This window comes from Schistocerca cancellata, chromosome 1 (assembly GCF_023864275.1).
Source record: "Schistocerca cancellata isolate TAMUIC-IGC-003103 chromosome 1, iqSchCanc2.1, whole genome shotgun sequence".
NCBI lineage: Eukaryota > Metazoa > Arthropoda > Insecta > Orthoptera > Acrididae > Schistocerca > Schistocerca cancellata.
This window is the reverse complement of record NC_064626.1, coordinates 187743569-187754839: the sequence shown is the minus strand read 5'-3', so window position 1 is coordinate 187754839 and position 11271 is coordinate 187743569. Positions and strand designations below refer to the sequence as shown.

General features: G+C 39.9%; 2 non-coding genes across 2 annotated transcripts; one reads left to right on the top strand and one right to left on the bottom strand.

Annotated features, from left to right (window-relative positions):
* Positions 1-223: 223 nt before the first annotated feature.
* On the bottom strand, positions 224-298 carry Trnat-ugu (transfer RNA threonine (anticodon UGU)). The gene has a single exon. It is a non-coding gene; the product is annotated as a tRNA-Thr (tRNA).
* Positions 299-917: 619 nt separating this feature from the next.
* On the top strand, positions 918-992 carry Trnat-ugu (transfer RNA threonine (anticodon UGU)). The gene has a single exon. It is a non-coding gene; the product is annotated as a tRNA-Thr (tRNA).
* Positions 993-11271: the final 10279 nt, after the last annotated feature.

Sequence of the window (11271 nt, the reverse complement as noted above, 5' to 3'; positions counted from 1 at the left end):
TCCCGTACGAGTTCAGGCATAGCGTGTGCGTTCGCGGTGGCACAAGAAGGTCAAAGGCCGGGAACCCATATTTTTAACTATATACGACGGTAGTATCTGTTCCCGAAAGAACAGTTACCGTCGATGACCATGCAGTTTTGCTAGAAATGAAATTATAATTAAATTGACACCCTAGCTGCAAGCAGGCGTTGATACGCTTCATTGGGGACATGTTGAAAATGTGTGCCCCGACCGGGACTCGAACCCGGGATCTCCTGCTCACATGGCAGACGCTCTATCCATCTGAGCCACCGCGGGCACAGAGGATAGTGCGTCTGCAGGGACTTATCCCTTGCACGCCCCCCGTGAGATCCACATTCCCAACATATCTACAACACTACATTCGTAGTGCGCCTAATAGATGTTTGCCCATCATACTCATTACTCGTGGCAGATTAATCTACCAAGTCCCGTACGAGTTCAGGCACAGCATGTGCGTTCGCACAAGAAGGTCAAAGGCCGGGAACCCATATTTTTAACTATATATGACGGTAGTATCTGTTCCCGAAAGAACAGTTACCGGCGATGACCATGCAGCTTTGCTAGAAATGAAATGATAATTAAATTGACACCCTAGCTGCAAGCAGGCGTTGATACACTTCATTGGGGACATGTTGAAAATGTGTGCCCCGACCGGGACTCGAACCCAGGATCTCCTGCTTACATGGCAGACGCTCTATTCATCTGAGCCACCGCGAACGCACACGCTATGCCTGAACTCGTACGGGACTTGGTAGATTAATCTGCCACGAGTAATGAGTATGATGGGCAAACATCTATTAGGCGCACTACGAATGTAGTGTTGTGGACATGTTGGGAATATGGATCGCACGGGGGGCGTGCAAGGGATAAGTCCCTGCAGACGCACTATCCTCTGTGTCCGCGGTGGCTCAGATGGATAGAGCGTCTGCCATGTAAGCAGGAGATCCTGGGTTCGAGTCCCGGTCGGGGCACACATTTTCAACATGTCCCCAATGAAGCGTGTCAACGCCTGCTTGCAGGTAGGGTGTCAATTTAATTATCATTTCATAACTATTTAAATGTCTATCGATTTGAATCAGATTGATTGACTGTTGGGTTATACTTTAGATAGGAAGTGTTTATTATAAGTTAGTATTATGCAAAATTTAGGTCAGTGACTTTATTAACTCAGATGCGAGTGACTTTATATATTTGTTGTTCTGTGTATTAATGGTTCTTACTAGGGCGGCTTATAAAATGGCAATGCAACAGCAGAGCGAATCACAACAGCCCTCAGCTGTTTCTGAGGTTAGTGAAACATTAGACGCTAGCTTAACTGAAGTAGTGCCTAGCGGCAGCATTAGTCAGGCCCCACAACAAAGCTTAAGTGTTTCAATATCATCTGAGCAGGACGAAATAAACCCATTGACTGTAATCATCCAGCAGTTAACACCGTTAGCCAAAAATGTAACAGACTTAACTAAAGCGCAAATAGAGACTAAAAGGGAATTAACTTAAGCGCAAATAGAGACTAAAAGGGAAATGAATGAACAATTAGCAGCCAATCCAGTGAAAGTCCAGGAGAAATCAGATGCTAATCAAGCGGAATTAAATAATAAATTAGTAGAGAGTTTCCAGAAACTTGATGATAAATTAAATAAAACTGCGTAAGAATTGAAAATTCAGAATGAAAAGACAGAATTAAAATTAGCTGCTCAAATTGAGCAAGTCAATCAGCAGTTTAATGAAAATGCGAAGAAGGTACGCCTAGAGCTAACCGATTATGTTGCTACTAAGCTTGATATTATAAAAGAACAGGTCGAGTCAATCCCACAGATAGTTCAAGCACAAGAACAGATGCAATGTTCTATGGCGGTAATTCCGGTGTTAGTTGAAGTTCAAGATGAATTAAAGTAACTAGTAAATGATATGTCAGCAGATATGCAGGATTTGAGACAATCACAAGACAAGATCCCGAAGGACATCCAAAATTTGGATAAATCCATAAATAACATAAAGAAGAGACAAGACGAGGTTGATCATAAGGTAAACATTCTCGCGGGAAAATTCTCGCAGCTAAGTTTGGAAAGGCAAAGCATTTGTTCAGACAAAGAATATTTTTTTAATAAGGGTTTTCGAGAAGTCAGAGAACAACTTGGCGGATTGAGAGATCCCTATATCTATCTCGATGAAGCCACATTATTTAACCGATCAAGTACAGACAGCTACATTAATGCACACACTCGTTTTTGGAATCAACATCAATCACAACACTATGAGGGTAGTCCACTCGTTTTTGGAATCAACATCAATCACAACACTATGAGGGTAGTCATAATGACTGTAATTGTAAAAGCAATACAGAGGAGAAAATGCTGAAACGTCAATTCCAGATCTACAACCCAGACAAGAAAAATGCTCATCCCGTAGTGTTTATAAGAAGTTTTAGGGGAGTATTGCCGAAAAATTGGAGTGAGTGGCAAAAGGTTAGTTTCGTGACCTGTTACATTCAGGGGTCAGGAGCTATATGGGCATCTGATATGATATAAACTTGGGACACATATGAAGATTTTGAACGAGCATTTTTATCCAAATACTGGTCAGAAGGAGTACAAGAACGTTTAAAGCAGGAGGTATTATACCCGGAACCTTTTTCCTTTTCACGTGGGTCTTTAAAGAAATACTTTGAGAAATATATAAACAAATCGCGGTATTGGGATAAGCCTATGCCTCTACAAGACGTGATTGGCATATTAAAATCTCGACTTCCGGCCAGCATCATAAATAGAATGCTGTATATTAATGAGCATGACCTTGACTCTTTCATGACTACGGTTGACACTATAGATATGATCGAGGAAGATGAACATCTGCCAACACAACCGGTTATGCAGAGGAGAGCGATTGAGGCGCCAAACGCAAACCGGAACGGAAACGGATTTAATAATTATTATACTAGGAATAGTCAGAGATTCAACGGAAACAATTGTAACGGAAATGGAAATTTCAATAACAGTGCTGCGAGGGGCAGATTCAGAGACAATCGAACAGGTCGCAGATACAACCCAATGTTTGGAAATGCAAGGGATTATCAGAACCAGCAGATTTCAAATAATAATAATGCGTACAGAAATTCTGACCCTCGATTTGAAGCAAATAACACAACCAGTCATCAACAACAACCAGTCATAACAGAAGTAGTAGATGATTCAAGAGGAAATAATAATCGACATTTAAACTGAAGAGGGCCACTTTATGCTCCGTCAAGTCGGCCGGAAAATACAAAAGAGGCATACCTGTTTTAAACGAAATTAATTCCGTGGCAATGTTGAGATATAATGAAGGCGAATTAATGACAAATGAATTGACGAGAGACTTAGAGGCCTGTGTAGTCGAAGGTAAAAGGGTTCCTGTGTCTGAGATCATCACAGAAGTGGGAGGAATTTTAACCAATGTTGTATTGGACACAGCTTCATCAACAGAAGTAGTATACGGAACTTTGTTTCGCAGAATTAGTAAAATTAAGAAAATCCATGTCCTACCAGTACAAAATTGCCGAGTTATAGGTGCAGTGGGAGCAAAATCCCGGAACGTCAAGATACAAACGCTTATAGAGATAAAATTGGGAAATGTAGCTAAACAATGCATATTCCTTGTAGAGGAAAAGTTGTTAGTAGATTGTATTCTTGGCATTGGAACTTTGCAAGCTTGCAATTGCAAGTTGGACTTGGTAGAAGGAAAGGTGCATTTTAAAATCGAAGATCAATTTGTTACACTGATCTTACTGAGAAAGGAGGCAGTGTATGAGCGAAATTTCCGTGGTGCTGCTGTGCAGTTGATTTGTGCTGAAAATAATAATATGTACCGACTACCGATCAAGTCAATTCAAGTAGAGGATTTCACACAAACAGTCGAACAGAAGATTGCTGAGTCAGATTGCCTAACGGGTAGTCAGAGGGAACAATTATTCAATATATTAACAGAATATGAGTCAGTTTTCGATGAAAAGCCCGGAATTATTAGAGGATATGTTTGTACATTACAGATTAAGCCCCATAAGACATTTTACCGCACACACTGTCCCATTTCCTGGCGATTAAAACAACCAGTTCAGGAAGAGATACAAAAAATGTTAAACTGGAATCTTATTGAACCGTCGAACAGCCCATATTGTTCTCCGTTGCTTGTTGTACCAATGCCAGGAGGAAAAGTTTGATTGGTATTAGATGCAAGGGAAATAAACAAAATTATAGTACCTGTGCGCACACATCCGGAGAGCATCGATGGGTTAATACAGAAATTTCAAGATGTATCCTATTTAACCAGTATTGATTTGAGAAGTTCGTTCTGGCAAGTCCAGTTAGACAAGGACTCAAGAAAATATACTGCTTTTATATATGGAGGGAGAAGCTATCAGTTCAAGGTCGTTCCGTTTGGTGTCAATATCAGCTCTGGAGTTTTTATTTCTGCGTTGGACTATGCCCTAGGACCAGAACTACGTAGTCGAATAACAACTTTTGTGGACGATCTATTAATTGCCTCTAAAACTTGGGAGGAACATGTACAACTTATTAGGAGGATTTTTGCTGTGTTCAAACAAACTGGTATAACTGTAAATCTAAAAAAATCCCAATTTTCTCTTCAGAGAATTAAATTTTTAGGACATATGATTAATGCAAAAGGCATTCTTCCAACAGAAGCGAAGATTAGTGCGATAAAAAAGTTTCCAACTCCAAGAAACAGAAGACAACTGAAAGGCTTTATAGGCTTGGCTTCATTTTTTTGTCGATTTATTAAAACTCAAGCAATGAACTCTGAAGCACTAAACCGGCTCCTGAGGAAAGGTATACCATGGCAATGGTCTAATGATTGTGAAAAGGCTTTTTGTGAAATTAAGGATCAACTGATAAATGCTCAGTTATTATACCACCCTGATATGAATGTCGGATTCTGTTTAGTCACTGATTCATCAGATGCGGGATTAGGACCTTGTTTATTTCAAATTAGGTACATCGATGGTGTAAAAACCTTTTGTCCAATTGCATTTGCTAGCAGAGTTTTATCCACCTGTGAAAGACCATATACCACTACGGAATTCGAAGCTTTAGCAGTTATTTGGTCTTTGAAAAGGTTTAATTATTATGTACATGGCTCAAGGATAGCCGTTTATTGTGACCACCAATCACTAGCCTTTTTACAAACTTGTAAGTTGCTGCATCATCGCTTGTCAAGGTGGACGCTGGCGCTGCAAGAATATCAGTTTCAAATTATTCATGTAGCCGGAAAAGAAAATATTATAGCTGACGCGTTGTCAAGATCTCCAGAAGGATTAACACCTGAACTGGATGTAAATAATAAGGCAGAATTTCCAGTGCTTCTTCTTCAAGAAAATAATTACAAGTTTATATTATATTGATTTATGTAAGACAATGGCTCAGCTTCAGAAGAAGGATCGACGATGGAATGCTATAATACGACAATTCAATCAACAAAATCTTATGGTCAATTTGGAATACTACCGGCTTGTGAATAATACGAGTATTTTATTTTTTAAATCTGGGAAGGCTGAGAATCCAAAGTGGTGTGTCTGCATACCCGAAGAATATGAAGAACGATTAATTTGGTTTACACATTTGACCTGGGGTCATGTTGGAGTTGTAAAGTGTGCTAATAAGATTAGATATTATTGTTACTTCCCAAATATAAGGCGAAAAGTGCACAAAGTCATACAGAAATGTGTTCTCTGTCAAAAGGCTAAGCCGGACAACAAGGGAAATAAAATTGCGCTTCACTCAATAATACCTGAAGCACCAAGATCACTTATATCATGTGATATTTGTGGACCACTTCCTAGAGCCAGAGGTGGTGTTAAGTACATTATTGGATTCTGTGATGTGTTTACAAAATATGTTAAACTATATCCTATAAAATCAGCAACTGCAAGAGCTGCCGCAGTGAAGTTTGTAAATGACTACATTCCTCATGTAGGGATTCCAAAATCTATAATCTCTGACAATGCGAAGATATTTACTGGATATTTATGGAGAAAATTAGTATCACAACTAGGAATAAAACAGATATTTACATCTTGCTATCATCCACAAGGGAATTTAATTGAACGGGTTTTTCGAGAACTAAACAGATTCATGAGAACGTACTGTCATGATAAACAATCTACCTAGATAAACTATTTGACCGAGTTTGAGCAGATTTATAATAATTTACCTCATAGTTCTACAAATTTTACCCCGAATGAACTGATGTTCAGAGATAATGAAAGAAACTTTTGGGTAGATAACTTGCCTAAACTCGAGGACACCAAAACGTCAAAAAATTCGCAATGCTCTCATTAATATTACGGAGAAAGCAAGACAGCGAAAGGAAATCCATGACAGAAACATCAAACGGATTCAGACTTTCAATATCGGACAAAAAATTCTTTTAAGAAGACACATCAAGTCATCAAGGTTGAAGAAAACCATCAGAAAATGGAATCTAATTTATACAGGTCCATATATAATAGCTGATATACCGAATCCTGGTGCGTATTTATTAGCATATCCGGATTCTGGAAGAATAAAAGGATTATTTCCCCATGTAGACCTAAAGAGGTACTTTTAAGGAAAGTGTTTCAAATTAAATAAAAAGTCTGTATGAAGTATTTGGGTGTTGGAAAAAAAATTGAAGTGCGAAGGACAGTATGCCTCAGCTACTGTGATAGGTTAAATGACAGCATGCCAAGCATCTGTGATAGTTTAATGAACAGTAAACGATTGCTTCTGTGATAGTATAGGAATATTTAGAAAAGTAAGTGGAACTGTAGCTATTGCTGCTGTGAAGACTTACGGATTATCTGTCTACACGATGATCACCAAAGTAGCTTGTGCGTGTGAAATAATATACATTCAGGGAGTGTTAATCTCCAGTGAGAATAAGTTTACTGAAACTATATGATCGAATATGGCGCATGCGTGTGAAGTTAGTGTTTGTAAACTGACAGTTCGCAGGAGAACAAATGAACCGCGTTAGGAAATTAGAATCGATTGCCACTGTCCACAGATATAAAGACTCGCTGGTTTTTTGTTTTTTTCTTTTTTTTTTGGCGCGAGCTAAATTCTATTCAAGAGAATTTAATTAACCAGCTTAGTGTGTGTTTATAAAATTAGAGTTAATAAGAAAGTTCTTCATTGAATTTGTAATAATGTGTCATTTTACAGTTGGATTTGTTTATTGTTATATTGCATTCATATATATTCATGAGAAAATGCGGCATTTGGAGTATAAAAGAGAAACATTTGATCGTCAATAAATACTAACAAAGATTAATTTCAGCTGAAGAGGTCATGCAGCAAGACTTAATTAAACGTTCTCTTTCAGCAAAATTTCATTTTAATCATGTATGAGTAAGATATAATTTTTTTTGGAAATTGTCTCACATAATAAAGTTTTTAACATTCTGACATGCTATCCACGTTCGTACTTGAAACCAAATTAGGAAAGATTCAGATCTACTTCCACCTGGAAAAGCCACCGAAAAAAAAAAAAATAAAACCAGGATTAGAACCTTTCGGCTTACTCAAGAAGATGGATGAAATTTTCCATGTTTTCAAAATTGTTTTCCGATCTGGAGTTGTGATATTGTGCAACTACAGTATCGATTAAGACACCTAGGTGTGGAAAGTATAAAACGAATGGATTTTCCCATTCCTCAGATGGAAGACTGGATGGGTCAGGTCCATATTTGAGTTCAAAATGAATCTGGAGAAATTCGACTAACCCTTCTCTTCCAGGAATCTTTAATAGTTGACCATTCCTTAGACGAATTTCGATTGTTTCATGCCACAATCCTGAGTACCTGTTCCTGAGGTTCTTTCTGGTCTCTCAAATCCGTTATGTCTCCTGTCCGGTACGCCAATGCGACGCCTGTCCTCCGTGCCGTGTGCCATGTTCCTGTTCGATCAGTTTCACTGCAGTTCAGCAAGACATCGATGAAGAAAATGTTTCAGAAGGTTGTAAAAAATTTGCATGTGTAAAATTTTTTTTTTTTTTTTTTGGCTGTGAGGCAGATTTTATCTTTCCCATGAATTCTAGAATATCTCTCAAATTTCTAAATTATTCTGTCTTTCCTATCATCTGTGATACCTAGTTGGAGTCTAAGCCTCCAGGTTTTCCGGGGTTTCCCTGTGAAGGCCAGTTCCTGAATAGGTAGACCTGATTAACAACTATATAAGTCCATCTTCCCTGGTTGTGTACGTGGGATGCGGTTATGCCCCAGTACACGTGAAAGCAACAACTAGGTATCTAGGTAGCGAAAATACCAAATCTCTTTCAATTCTTGTAATCAAAAAATTCTTACTAACTTCTTAAAATTTATAGGAACGTATGTTCCACAAATTCTAACGAGTTAGCTAAGCCAATAGTGGATAAATATCAACTTTGCTCCCTGCGAGGGGCGATGTAATGTCTCTTGCAGCGGTCTCTCCGCGATATTTTCAGAAATTTTATAAATTATGTAACTCAGTATATATCTCGAAATATCTCTTCTTATCTTACCGATCATCGATGCAAAGTAGTTTCAAGCACAATTATTCCTTGGAGCGTCCATTTACTCCATGAAATAGCTGCTCTGCTATCTATGTTTTCTCTTATGAAAAGAATGAAGGAATTCTTGCCGATTAGTCATGAAAGAAGGAGGATGTATATGTATGTATTGTTGAGCTAGTCGCCATCTTGATGAGATTCTGTATGAGAAGGAATTTAATACATGAACTAAACTAAAGTAAGTGTGTTCGCGTATTATTGAACTGATTATTATTGACAGTGTCTGCTTACTACGCTGTGTTGCACGGGATCAGTGGGAAACGTCTGATTTACACTGGACGAACCTGCCGTTTTGTATGCTCAAGATATCCAGTTACTTCAAATAAATAGGCTAACACGGTCTTACCAGCAGATCTCCGGTCTTCCCCATGTGATCACCGAAAGTTAGTAATTATTACAAATGTTTTCAGGAGATCGACTGACAATTTTCATCGCACCGAGACTTCGAAATGGCTTCACTGCCTTATGGAATTTAAGTTAAGCTCAATTTAAGCAGGATAGATCAGTATTGAACTGTGTGAATGTGATAAGCCTGCTTTGTGAGTGAAAATTCCCTTAACATACGCATGTTTTTACTATCCTGATCAGTGAAGCTCAGTCAGTCCGGTCTGAGAAAGGTTTTTAAATTTTAGATCACACAAAAAAAATATTAAATGCTTCCGGACTGAAACGCCTAGAACCGCTCGGTCACATTAGGGAACGGGAGCAGCGTTTTCAAAGGAATATTTTCATCAGTCGACACGTGGAAGATTTGTAGCCCAGCCAATTAAAACGCAGTTGCGAACGAAATCGCAGAAATAACAGTTTCCGTTTAGTGAACAGTCGGCCGAAAATAACCTCTTCGTACTGAATCCATTTCTGATGGAAGTGGACGACAGGATATTAACGTAGGCTAAATATTACAAAGAAGCAAACAGCAACCAGCCACTATTAATACTGCTATTTATTTAGGTAAATAGCGCCGTTATCGGTTTCGAACTGGCAAGTTCATCATCAGACGGCTGTTCACATGATTTGCAGGGTACACTTTACATTACCAGCAGTTTTCGATTTTTATTCTTCGACTGTGCCGAGATATTTTTGGTGTGTTGGTGCCCTACGGTAGAAAACAGTGTTAGAAGCGCCCTATGTGAAAATAACTAACTTCCAACCGATGAAATACAGAGTAAACAAATATGTGAGGTTAAGTGGTTATGGTACTTAAGTCGATATTAACTGTCGAGGTTGAATTGAATGAAATCTGTGTTCTTCTTTAAACAGTTCCCAACAATAAAAAGATGAATCTCTCCAGGATGGCTGGCGACCGACACCTGCTGGATGATGGAAGGATGGAATGCGCCCTCTTGGTCGTGCTGGCGGATTTCTGAATCTCGGTTGAATCTCACGGAGGCTTCCCGCGGGATGACCACTAACTCACTAGCGGTCGTTTCCGTGACTTTACGGCGGCAATGCGTTGTACCACTCGTTCGCAAATAATAGATTTGAACATGCTGTTATTGTAGCCAGTCATTACAGTAATCCACAACGACAGCACCACACAACTTCTTGACGGCGGCGTGCTATATCGGCGTCGCTTTCTTATAACTTGACGTTAACGTTTTCGAGTCGTCTCTCACCGTTTTAAGGCACCGTTGACCACCTTGTTGATAACAGTGAAGCTGCATACAACAGAGAGCGACCGACCACAGAGGAACCACCATTTTTGGCTACAAATTACGCAAGTCTGTACCATGACGTTGGGCAATGCAGTAACGAGGAAAAGCAGACAACAACGTTCCGACTCTACATACAACGACGTGTTTAGTAACGTCACACTGCAGAGCTTATAACCAGAATACAGCCGAACTTTCGAAACTCACGACCCTGGTTAACACCATCTCTGCCTCTCAGCCACAGTGCCCCTGTCCAACGCCGTGCTCGTCAACAGGGCGGTCAGGAACCGAGAGCCGGTCTAAGCGTCTACCACACCTCGCGCCACCGCACCGCAACGCGCTTACATAGAGTGTCAAAAACCCCGTAAAATACAGAGGAACTATAGGAGGTGGCGCGAGGACGGAAAGTGGAAATTAATAGAGGGGGAGACCGACCAGCACAGTAGACTGCTTCACTGTTTCTTCTTGAACTCAAGGAGCCAGCCTGCGACACCGCCCGCGCAGACGTTTCAAGAGACTTAGAGAGAGACGTCGAACTGATTCGCACTTAGCCACTGGCGAGGGTCGCTGGTGTGCCATCAATGAGTGATTCTGCTGCTACCTTAGCCTCCACTCACAATTTACACTACTGGCAATTAAAATTGCTACATCAAGAAGAAACGCAGATGATAAACGGGTATTCATTGGACAGATATATTATACTAGAACTGACATGTGATTACATTTTCACAAAATTTGGGAACATTGATCCAGAGAAATCAGTACCCAGAACAACCACCTCTGGCCGTAATAACTGGGCACTGAGTCAAACAGAGCTTGGATGGCGTGTACAGGTACAGCTGCCCATGCAGCTTCAACACGATACCACAGTTCATCAAGAATACTGGCTGGCGTATTGTGACGACCCAGTTGCTCGGTCACCATTGACCAGTCGTTTCCATTTGGTGAGAGATATGGAGAATGTGCTGGCCAGGGCAGCAGTCGAACATTTTCTGTACCCAGAAAGGCCCCTACAGGA